The following is a 12,129-nucleotide window of genomic DNA, read 5'->3' as shown; positions in this document are numbered from 1 at the left end:
CTGAGCTGGTGTGAGTCAAGGCAAACCTAGGACCTAGTGGACCTACTCAAAAAGCCAGATTTTAAGCAGCTTCTTGTAGAATTCAAGAAGTAAGGAGGAGGTTCTTATGTGTAGCAGTAGGTCTTTCTACACTATAGGAGCAATGTAGGAGAACGTTCAACAGCAGTATCTGGTTTTCTTTATGTGCAGACTATGTGCAAGTAGGAGTCTGGACGAGTGGAGGTAGCTGGAAGGTTTGTGAACGCAGATGCAATTGTTGAGGTATGCTGGGCCAGTGTTATGCCAAGAAAGCATGGATGAGGAGTTTGAAATGTGCTTGTTTATGATGAGCCAGTGGAGCTCCTTCAGTTGTGTTGTGATGTGTGTGTGCCATGGAAGCTTGAAGCCAACTTCTCTCAGATTCTTTATCTCATTCTCTTTCAACTAGCTGATACCTGTTTTGCTTTCACCATGTCAGGTGTGAGTGATCAAATGGAGATAAAGCATCAGGAATGCAAAATGTCACCTCCGACTACATATTCTGTCACTAAAGCAATTCCTGCAGTGGAAGCATTGATAATTCATAGCATCTTCTTGCAGATTATGCTTTACACTGAGAATTCCTGAGGAGAAGTGAAGTTTAGGGGTAGTATGGAAATAATAAACAACATGTCTGATGCCAAAATAATTTCTGAGAGTAAAGGAAATGTTGGACTATCAGCTATGATGTTGCTGGGATCCAACACACTTAACTAAGAGGAAATCAAATTCTCAAAACCCTTAAAGAAGTCCTTAGAAGTCTCAAGCAACAAACTATTCACTTCTTAAAAATAATGAATGGAGAATCTGAGACCTTGCTCAATTGCAGATCTTGGTCATAACAGGCTATGGCAAAGTACTTGATCCTATTGTCAACGAACAACTCTCCTCCTACCTGGAGGTGCATTTCCTCCTGAGTGAAAATAAGATATTTTAAGAAATTGGGTTGTTGGTTGACTGTGGTGTGAGCCCTGGTGGGGTGTGAGCCCTGTTCAAGCAGCAACCACATTCCCAGTCAGGGTAAGGCACAAGCAGACTCTAAATTAAATTTGGGTTCAAGATGAAGTTGCAGGTCCAGTTCTTCTTCCTCAGGCAAGAGCACAGCAGGTCAGCAGGGTAGCAGTTCCTTCATAGCAGCAGTCCAGCAGAGTGGCAGTCCTTGTAGCAGGACAACAGTCTGTCTTCCTGGCAGAGTATCCACAGATCCAGAAGTGTACTGAAGAGTTGGGTCTGAGGTTTAGTCTTTATACACAGTTATGCTTTAGAAGGGGGGAGAAGCTTCTAGAGGCATGCCTTTGAAGTGCACAGATACCCTACCTTCCTGGCTCTGGCTCCAGACTAACTAAAGTATGCATCCCTTTGTGTGGATAGAGGGCACAGCCTATTTAAATGTAAGTCGGGCTGGGCCCAGCCCTCCCTCCCATCCTGCCAGTGATGGTCCACACAATCACACCTAAGCTCCCTATTGCGTGTCTGTATAGGAGGAATAAACAAAGCTCAACTGTCAGATACAACCAGTCATGTGACAAAAAGACAGGCTATATGAACTAAATGGCTAAGGTTAGAAAATGCCAACTTGCTCGCTGAGCCCCTGGATTCAAACTAGCATGGCTGATGAGGAGTGATACTTCGAAACTGGGCTCAGGATGCTTGTTTCTGGTCCACGAAGACCCGACTTGGCAGTTTGGGCAGGACTGCTGCCATGAGGAGCTGTGTCAAGACTGATTTGCATATGGCTGGGTCCAAACTGGGGTGGCTTAGTGAGCAAAAGAAAGATGGATTTAACCCAGATTTCTTGACTGAGGATAAGGGTTTGATTTATTTAGCATTCCGTCCATCGTTTGTTGGAGCAGCATTTTTCACCCTAACCGGGATGGGTATGCCGAGACGTGGGTCTCATGCTTGCTGTTCCACTGGATTCAAGCTATACTGGCTGACGAGGGGTGATACACAGAAACCGGTCCCAGGATGTTTGATTCCGGTCCATTGGCTGGAGTGTTCCCACGAGGACCAGGGCCAAGACTGATTTGCATATGGCTGGGTCCAAACAGGAGTGGTGTAGTGAGCAAAAGCACAATGGATTTAACCCAGATTTCTTGACGGGGTTGAGTGTTTGATTTATTCAGCATTCCATCCATCATTTGTTGCCACAGCAACTTTCCAAATGTGGCATTCTCAGAAATGCAATTTAAAACCAGACTTCACCATAAAGTTGGGATTTTAAATTGTGATTCCAGAGACACCAAACATGACTGGTCACCTCTTCCCATTTGGAAATTACACTTATAAAATGTAATAAGGCAAATTCAGTGTTATCCTGTCGGAGAGATAGGCCTTACAGTAGTGAAAAACAAATTCAGGAGTTGTTCACTAATGGGACATATGAAACTTAAAAGTGCATGTCTAACTTTTTAAAGACATTAAACCCTGACTTCTGGACGGCCCAGGGCCTACACTAGGGGTGACCTACATGTATTAAAAATGAAGGTCCGGGCATGGCAAACGATTTATTTTGTTAGGTTGGAATGGCAGGTTAAAACTACACACACAGGTTCCAATGGCAGGCTTGAGACAAATGTAATGGGCTATTTAAGCAGGTGGCACAATCATGGCTGCCGAGCCATTAGTAGCATTTAATTTACAGGCCCTAGTTACATGTAGTGCCATTTTACTATGGACATATAAGTAAATAAATATACCAATTGGGTATAAACACATACAATAACTTTAAAGAGAGAGTACACAAATTTTGTCTGTCACCCTTTAGAGAGGGTCAGGTCCAACACGACCACCCCTTCCAGCTTAAAGCATGAACCCTGTAGAGATGGCCAGGTCCAACATGACTCCCCTCCAGCCTAAAGCCAGGTGAGGCTAATCAATACCTTGATGGGCTTTCCGGCTTAGGTGATAGAACATGGACAATGGCCCTCTACTGCAGAGGCACTTGTCAGTTCTACATCCTACTGAATTGAGTTGGACCTCTTAATCTACACTCTCTGAGTCACTGAACTCACCCATGAGGAACCCTCCTCCTTATCTGTGGCCCCACTCTGTGCAGCTCTTAACTAGGGGTGGGCGGAATTTGCGAAATCCACTTTCGCAAATTATCACGAAAATGTTTAAAATTATCGCAAACAAGCGGAAATATCGCGAAGATGCGGAATTTTTTTTCCCGCATATTCGCGAGATTTTCTGCATGGTTGCGGGTCACCAACTTACCCATGTGGATGCTCGCGGGTGCGGCCATCTTGTTTTGAGTTGTCTCGCGGTGCATGATAGCGAGAAGAAAGACGTGATCGCGCGACGCATGACGTCACTGCGGGCGCGAACTGTCGCGAGACAGCGCAAATGACTAAAAACAATCCAACATCTCATGGAGAACGCGACCGGATCAAGAAAACTTGTGGCGAACGCAGGGATTCAGGTAAGGCGATCGCGCGCGCGCGAGAATGTATTATTTTACAGCACGAGCAAGAAACAAATTATCGCCAAGCTGCGGAAAGCGGAAATTTTGACATTTTCGTGCTCTCCGCAGAACGCGAAAATGTCAAATTATCGCAATTTCCGCGAACGGAACGAAATTTTCGCCCAGGCCTACTCTTAACCTTGACTTGCTCTCAGATGAATTCTAGCACGCAGATAGTATCACCATGGGCAAGAAAATGGTGTGCCTATTGTGCACCTTGGATCAGACTTCTGTCACCAACCTACAAACCCAAGGAAAACTCTGCCCATAGGGTAAGTAACTGACAAAGGCCACTGACAGCTGTTATTGTCAGGAGCCAGACCCCGGGCCATTTGCTGCCAGGTAGCCTTGGGCTGCAAAGGAGTTCCTTATGGGCTCCTAAGGCTTCCCTGACCTCTGAGGTGTCTCAGAGTAGGGGCAGAAGCCTCAGGTGGTTTGCACCCTACTTCCTCTAAACTTCCTACCAATTTATGGGTGGTATCCTGAGACTGGTCAATCAGCCCAGGTGTAAAGTGATCAAAGATGACTCCAACCACTTTATAGGTATTAATTATTTGTGAGGCTCTTCTTGGACAAGTAAACCAAAATAAAATAAAAGGTGTTTGAATCTCTCTCTCTCTTTCTCTGGGTTTGCAGATGTAAGGATATTTTAGAAGAACCGGGGCCTCTGGGTGTCAAGAGAACAAACCAAACCTGATCTGAATTTTACGTTTAATACTTCTCCAATTACCTTCACCAACACCCATGTCAAACATCAGAGACCACTTCTGTACCACCCTTGCGTCTTTCTCACCCACCAGTCAACTCCTAGTCCTTGGATTCTTCCTCCTGGTCTTCCCTTGTGTCCAACGTCAGGAACTCGGTCAATCCTCCCTGGGCTTCTTTCTCTTGTATTTCCTCCACATATGGCTTGTCCCGGTAGGTGTCAGCTGCCTGCTGCTTAGGAATCTGACCCTTAAACTGTGACATCTCATTGCAGATAGGTGAGTGCAGGAGCACAGCTAGAGCATTGTGTTTTAGTTCATACAGGTGTTCTTCTTCTGCCATGTTGGGAGTGTCTGGATATCATCTGCTTTATTTCACCAGGCGCTATACCCTGAGTCTGCACAGGAGACAGGTGAGAGCCCACACTCATCCCGCCCCTCCATCTGGGCACACATACCCTCTGTTTGAGAATGCCATCCCCATAAAACTGAACTGTCAGGGCTCTCTGGGCAGCCACCTCTCTCAGTTCTCCTGCCATCGGGGGCAACTAATTCTCCAGAGTGCAGTCTATGGCATCTGGTGACTAACTCTGACCCTCTTCTGAATCAACTCCACGCCCCACTCCAAGGATACAAGGACCATAGGCCCAGAAAAGCCCTGCTCATTGGCCTAAGTTAGGCTACATGCCTGCTGGTGTACTGCTCTGGGGAAGCTAGCCTTTCCTCTACCATGGACTGGCTAGCCCAGTGGCCCCCAGAGTAGTGACAGGAATCCCATTCACTTTCACCTGCGTGTTTCCCAACTGGGAGCACTTAAAACAGCTGAGTTGGAAATGGGGTGCCTTGGGCCACCACCCACCAGAACCACTCCCTGTTGTTCAGAGGGGCATGGGAACCATTTCCTACTCCCTTGCTCTGGGTCTTATTTGGTTCATCTTTAACCTCTCCCTCACTCTGATGGGAGGAACCTGAACCACTGTTTGGGCCCTCTGGTACTGACCCAGATGTCTACCTCCTCAGCAAGCTTCCAGGTGTCAGGTACATGTTGGAGCTCTGTAAAACAGGTACTGAGCATGTGCTATCTCAAATTAGGTTGTACAACCCAGCATGATCATTACTCTTGCTTCTCCTCACCCAGTCATTCACTGCCTTGCTGGCACAATCCAGGAAGTCTGCAACTTCTGACTGTCCCTGAAACTGATTCAGTTTTTTTAACCCTGGGCGTAGTACTATGCTACGCTCATGGAGCATGCATAGTTTGCGCAACTACACACTACGCAAAATGCACGTGGCACAGTGCAAAAACTGTGCTAAAACACATAGCGTAGCAGCAAAATCAACAACACCCACAAATGCTTTGATAAAGCAATTTTACATGCTAAAAAGCATATACCCAATTCATAAAGATGAACTGTGAGAATGAAAATTAGGCAATGAGAGAGGTGATGATTTTGGGGTCCCCCGTAACCTAGGGGGAGGACCAAGCAGATGCCTTGAACACAACGAGCATATCATGCTGGTGAACAATTCAGTGGTGGTCCCTTCCTCCTAGGACCACCCCGAGAACAGTTATGGGCAAAAATACAATCCCAACCAAAGGCCCTGCAAAGCATTATGGGATGAGATTAGCAGTAGGCAGTGAATATTATAGTGTCCAATATCAAAATAATTCTACAAAGAGCTGCAGTTCAACTGGTCATTACTAGATGTCCATCACGAGTCAAATGCAAAAGCATTGAAACCCTTTCATGAAGCTTTTGCATTTGACTCCTAAGGGACATCTAGTAACGACTAGTGGAACTGCAGCTTGATGTAATAATAATTTCAATGCTTTTGCATGTGACTCGTGAGGGACATCTAGTAACGACTTGTTGAACTGCAGCTCTTTGTGGAATTATTTTGATATTGGATACTATAATATTCACTGCCCACTGCTAATCTCGTCCCATAATGCTTTGCAGGGCCTTTTGTTGGGATTGTATTTTTGCCAATAACTGTGCTTGGGGTGGTCCTAAGAGGATGGGACCACCACCGAATCGTTCAACAAGATGTGCTTTTTGTTTTCAAGGCATCTGCTTGGTTCTCTCCCTAGGTTAGGGAGGATCCCAAAATCATCACCTCTCTCACTGCTTGCTATTTTATAATTTTCACTTTTTTGAAATGACTACATGCATTTTAGCATATAAAGACAGGTATACTTATTTTATCATAACTTTCACTGTGCAAGATGCTGTTTGCAATTATTGCATGGAATAGATAAGCATACAGTGCCAACAGCTATGCACTACGCAGTTTGTGTAGCTGAGAGTAGTTCAAAGTGCTACTACGCCCAGGGTTAGGTTTTTTTTCGAGTCAAAACTTGGTGACAAGGAATGGAGTTCATGGGGGCATGTATGCTTTGGTCCTCCATTACAATTGTAAGAAGTGGGTCTCTCCCCTCTGGAGGCATGTGTTTTCACAAATCACCCCACCCCAGCGCTCCTATGACCTCAAATGCAGCAAGCCACTTACCTATGTCATGCCCTACTACAAAGTTGGGCACCAGATCTTTGGGTGTGTGGATCTTTTTGTCTCCCTCAGACACTGCAGGTATGCTGCCACCATGCTGCTGGAATCTGCCTGCCTTGCTTTTGGTTCCAGCTCCTTAAGACTCCTTTCATGAGCCAAATGCTCCAAAGATAGTTTCTCCTCCATGGCCAGTTTCCTCTCTTCCATCCTGAGCTTGGTCATCTCTAGTCTGAACTCTCTGGGTCTCAAGCGCGACGCAACTCTTGCAATGCACAGGGGCCGCCCATACTTCACGTGGTGCGTCACTCCTTACGCCTGCTTCAAGCAGGTGTAAGGATTTGATACAGCAGCGTTGTACAACTGACTCAGTGAAATCTTATAGATTTCACTGCGTCAGTTTTCCGGGGCTTTCCTGCGAGGGAACGCCCACCCTGCGCCAGAACGCCCACTTGAAACCTGCCGCAGGTTTCATGTGGCGCAGGGCTTTACAACGTGATGCATCTGCCTTGATGCGTCATTTTGTAAATAAGTCGCAATGTGGCGCCTGGTTTACGCCGCTGCTGCATCGCAAAAGTGACACAAGGGCAGCGTAAAAGTGTCCCAAGGGGCTTGTAAATCTGCCCCTCTGTCTCTCTCCTTTCTGCCAGCTCCTCTAGGATCAGGTTGTGGGAAAAACACTGCTCCCTGCCCTGACAGGCGGCTTCACTTCCGGGGCTAAGCCATGCCGCTCAGCATAAGGCTGGATTTTAGGGAGGTCCTCTTCTTGTCCTTCCATCACCTTGTTTCCTTCTGTGGCTTCCACCATTGACTGGTGAGCTTCCGCTGAGGCCCTCAGTGCATTTTGCAATTCCACCTTCAAGTGATGCTCCTGGCTAGAAATCCCCTCTCCTTGCAGAACTCCTTGCAGGTGTGGTTTCAGACACTTAGGTCAGGGGAAGAAGTTGGAAAAAAGAAAAAGAAGCCAATCAAGGAGAATTGTTCTTATATGTGAGTTGGCAGTGTACACTAAATCACTGTATGGCACTGTACAAACACAAGTCCTAGCCTCACTGCTGAGCACCAGTGGTAGAAATTGGGATGTTGGTTGACTGGGGTGTGAGCCATGGTCAAGCAGGAAACACCATCCCAGTGATAGTAAGGCACAAGCAAACCCCAAATTAACCTGTGCTCAACCCCCTGGAAGCTTGGCACAGAGCAGTCAGGCTTAACATAGAGGCAATGTGTAAAGTATTTGTGCAACACGTCAAACAGTAAAACAATAAAAATACCATACAAAAAGATCCTACAGCAGAGTAGAAAAATAGAGCTGAATTTCATAAATAAAGCAAGACCAAAAACAACAAAAATCCAATCAGTAGACCGGGATATATGAATTTTTAAAGAATAAAGTGTTACATATCGCTTAAAAGCATAAAGTGCTCGCATTAGACCAGGTTAAAGTAAAAAATCAAGGCCAACCATGATAAAGCATGGGTTGGATACAGTCCCAGATTAGTAACGCTGAAAGTCTCACTTCTCAAGTTTTGAGCTAAGAGTCCTGTTCACATTAGAGAGGGTCGCAGGGAGCAAGGAGAGCATCCCGGGTGGTGGTTGGTATGGCGCAAAGAGCAGGCCATGAGTCGCGGACGGGCAGGCTGGAGCTTCGTGTTGGCGTCCTCCATGGGTGATCAATTCTTGCTGTGTGAGGAGATGGGCTGGAGGCAGCTCATGCTTAATTTAATTGCGAACAGTGTACGGCACAGTCTTGGTGCAAACAGGCCTGTTTGCAGTCATGAAGAGCCCAAAAGCCTGATTATAAGAGTCCATGAGCAACACCAAGGTTTCAGGATCTGAGAGGCATCACTTGGGATTCAGAAAATCACTGCAGCTGGATCAAGAAGATGGTTGGGAGCCTTTTGCACCCCTGAGGCTCACACCAGAAGGCCAGCAGACTGGCCCTTTGACTCTCTGGGAACCTGGGTTCCATCTGAAGTTGCAGGTCCAGTTGTTCTTCCCCAAGCAATAGGGCAGCAGGTCAACACAGCAGGACAGCAGTCCAGCAGAGTGTCAGTTATTGTAGCAGCACAGTAGTCCTTCTTCCTGACAGAGTATCCACATGCCTAGAAGTGTACTGAAGAATTGTTGTCTGAGGTCCAGTATTTATACACAGTTGTGTCTTTGAAGTGGGGGAAGCTTCTCGAGTCAGGCCTTTGAAGTGCACAGATGCCCTGCCTTCCTGGCCCCAGCTCCAGTCTAACTACAGAGGGGTATGCAGGCCTTTGTGTGGAGACAGAACATAGCCTATTCAAGTATAAGTAGGGCTGGGCCCAGCTTCTCCATCCATCCTGCTAGTGATGGCTATCCAATCACACTTCAGCTCCCCATTGTGTGTGGCTATCTATGAGAAATACACAAAGCTCAACTGTCAGCTATACCCAGTCATGTGACAAGAGACAGACAACAGGCACTAAATGGTTAAGGTAAATAAAATGCCAACTTTCTAAAAGTCTGCAATTTAATATCTACCTTCACATTAAGTTAGGATTTAAAATTGTGATTCCAGATACACCAAACATGAACTGGTTATCTCTCACCATTTGGAAAATACACTTTTAAAATGCAATAAGTCAACTCCAATGTTATCCTATGGGCGAGATAGGCCTTGCAGTAGTGAAAAACAAATATAGGAGTTTTTATCTAACAGGACATGTAAAACTTAAAAGGACATATCCAACTTTTAAAATACATTTCACCCTGGCCTCTGAGCTGTCCAGGGTCTACTCTTGAGGTTACTTATATATATTAAAAAGGAAGGGCTAGGTCTGGCAAAAGGTTTATTTTCCCAGGTTCAAATGGCAGTTTAAAACTTCACACACAGGCTGAAATGGCAGTCCTGAGACATGTTGAAAGTGGGTGTCAAGTCAAGTCAATCAAGCTTTCAAGTGGGTGTCACAATAAGAGCTTCAGACCCACTAGTAGCATTTGGTTTACAGGCCCTGGGTACATGTAGTGCTACTTTACTAGGAACCTATGAGTACATTTAATATGCCAAGTGGGTATAAGCCAGTCCAACATGTTTGAAGGAGTGAGAACAAGCACTTTAGCAACAGTGTCCTGAGGCCAGAAAAACTCAGAAAAATGTTGAGGGTACAGGCAAAACGTTTGGGGTGACCCTGCAGAAAGGGCCGGGTCAAACAGATATGAAATCATTCCCTCCTGGGATCAGTGTCTCACCTTTGTGTTCATACTTAAAGATTCCATTGCTGGTTTTGGTAACATCAACCATCACATCCCTCTTGATTGTTCTGCTATGTTTTAATGCTGCAACAGCTCAGTATTAGCATGTTTGATGTCCTGACTGGATAAATATAACCATGTTGACATTCTTTTCTCATTTTAATAATCGATAAAGGAGTCCCTGCAAAGAGGTGATGCACTTTACAGTTCCCAGTCTATAAACGTTCATGGAAAAGCATCCACCTCCTGCTGCAAATGAACCCAAAACAATATTTTAGCCATCACCAAAAACACAGGTCTAGGAGAGATCTCCCCCTAATGGAAGAAAGAATTGGCAACAATTACTGATCAAATACTTCCCAAGCAAATCTCTCACTAGGAAAGCAAGTTTACATGCCTTACCTGTTAATTGCCTCACCTGTTCCTCAATTTAAGTGAACCCTGTAGGGCACCATATCATATAAAAAGGAATAAAAGATGGCTTCAGTGCTGACTTTATAGCATGACTTGAAAACAGCAGGATTCTTGTGTTCCCACCATCAAAGCTGTCATTCATCAAAATTAGGGATCAAAAAATACACATTCTCTGTTAGAACCGACATCCTTGGTTTGATGTCCCCCCAAACATTTTGCCTGCACCTCTCCTGTTTTGCTGGATTCTTTTTTGTTGATAGTAGGACTCTGTGCACTTTACCTATGCTAACCAGTGCTAAAGTACTTGTGCTATTTCCTTAAAACATGGTCAAAATGGCCTACACCTACTTGGCACATGAAATTTACTTTTAAGTTCCTAGTAAATGGTACTACATGTACACAGGGCCTACAAATTAAATGCAACTAGTGGTCCTGCAGCACTCCTTGTGCCACCAACTGAAGTAACCTTTTAAAAAAACATGTCTCAGGCATGCCACTGCAGCCTGTGTGTGCAGTTCTAATCTGTCATTTTGACCTGGCAAAATAAACATTTTTGTCTGGCCTTTTTAATACTTAGAGGTCACCACTAAGGCTCCATCATCTTTAAGAAGTAGGGCAAGTGTTCTTATGTTTTACACTGTGTTAAGGCCTATCTCTCCCTTTGACTAACACTGGGTTCCCTTATTACATGCTACACGCTAACTTTGGATTGGCAGCAGGTAGAGTTGTCATGTTCTTAGGTTTTACACTACGTTAATGCCTATCTCTTCCTTTGACTAACACTGGGTTCCCTTATTACATGCTACAGGCTAACTTTGGATTGACAGCAGGTAGAGTTGTCATGTTGGGACTCACAGTAATTGTAATATAAAATCCTCTTTAATGGTAACATTGAATGTTTAGTCACAATTCTGAAAATGCAACTTTTAAAAAGTTGGCATTTTTCTTGTCTTAGCCATTTGTGCCTTTTACCGGTGTCCTGGGTCACTTGAAGGTGATTGACTATCCTGTTGGGGTTTGTGTGTTCCTCCCAGACAATGACACAAAGGGGACAAGGTGTGGACAAGATGGGCCAGTCTTCAAGGATGGCTGGGGTCAGAGCTGTACCCTGCAGCATTTTCACTTCAAATGGCTTTCCTCCAGCACATGCAAAGGACACTGACACTAGCCTTTTGTCTCCTCAGACTTCTTAGAGCATTGATAGGGGACGGGGGAAAAACTTTTCAGAACCAGAGAATCCCCGCTGCATCAAAATCTGACACCAGATATATATTATTGGACCTCCAGAGCCACTTGTCAGTACACTCTTGGACCTGTGGACATTAAAGAGGAAAGGCTGCCCTACCACCAAAGTACTGCCTTGCTACTCAATGAGGATTATACTGCTGCATGATGACTTCCTTGCTGTCTGAGAAGGAAGAATGGACATGCTTATCTTCATCCCACACTAACCTGAGTCATTCCAAGGGTCATTTGGCTGATCTCCCATTTGATCTACAAGGACAGAACAAGCTCCAGAGATTTCCCTGCACCTGCCAGCTGACCTGTTGCACTGGACCCTTCTGGACCTGCCTAAGCCCTGCTGCTGGACTCTGTGTGACTCGCTGATCCCCAAGAGGTGACATTTTGGTCCTGGACCCTTGACGGGCATCACAGAGCACTCCTCCCACCCTACCTTTGGGTCCCACCACATCTGACTCACTGCAACACAACCCAAAGCCGGACCTTGCATCACAAACCCTCACAGCTCCTTATTGGTGGCCTCATCGGAACTAATTCAGCGCGCCGCAACTCAGCACAGAA

The sequence above is a fragment of the Triturus cristatus genome, chromosome 5_1 (assembly GCF_964204655.1).
Source record: "Triturus cristatus chromosome 5_1, aTriCri1.1, whole genome shotgun sequence".
NCBI lineage: Eukaryota > Metazoa > Chordata > Amphibia > Caudata > Salamandridae > Triturus > Triturus cristatus.
This window is presented reverse-complemented; position numbering follows the sequence as displayed.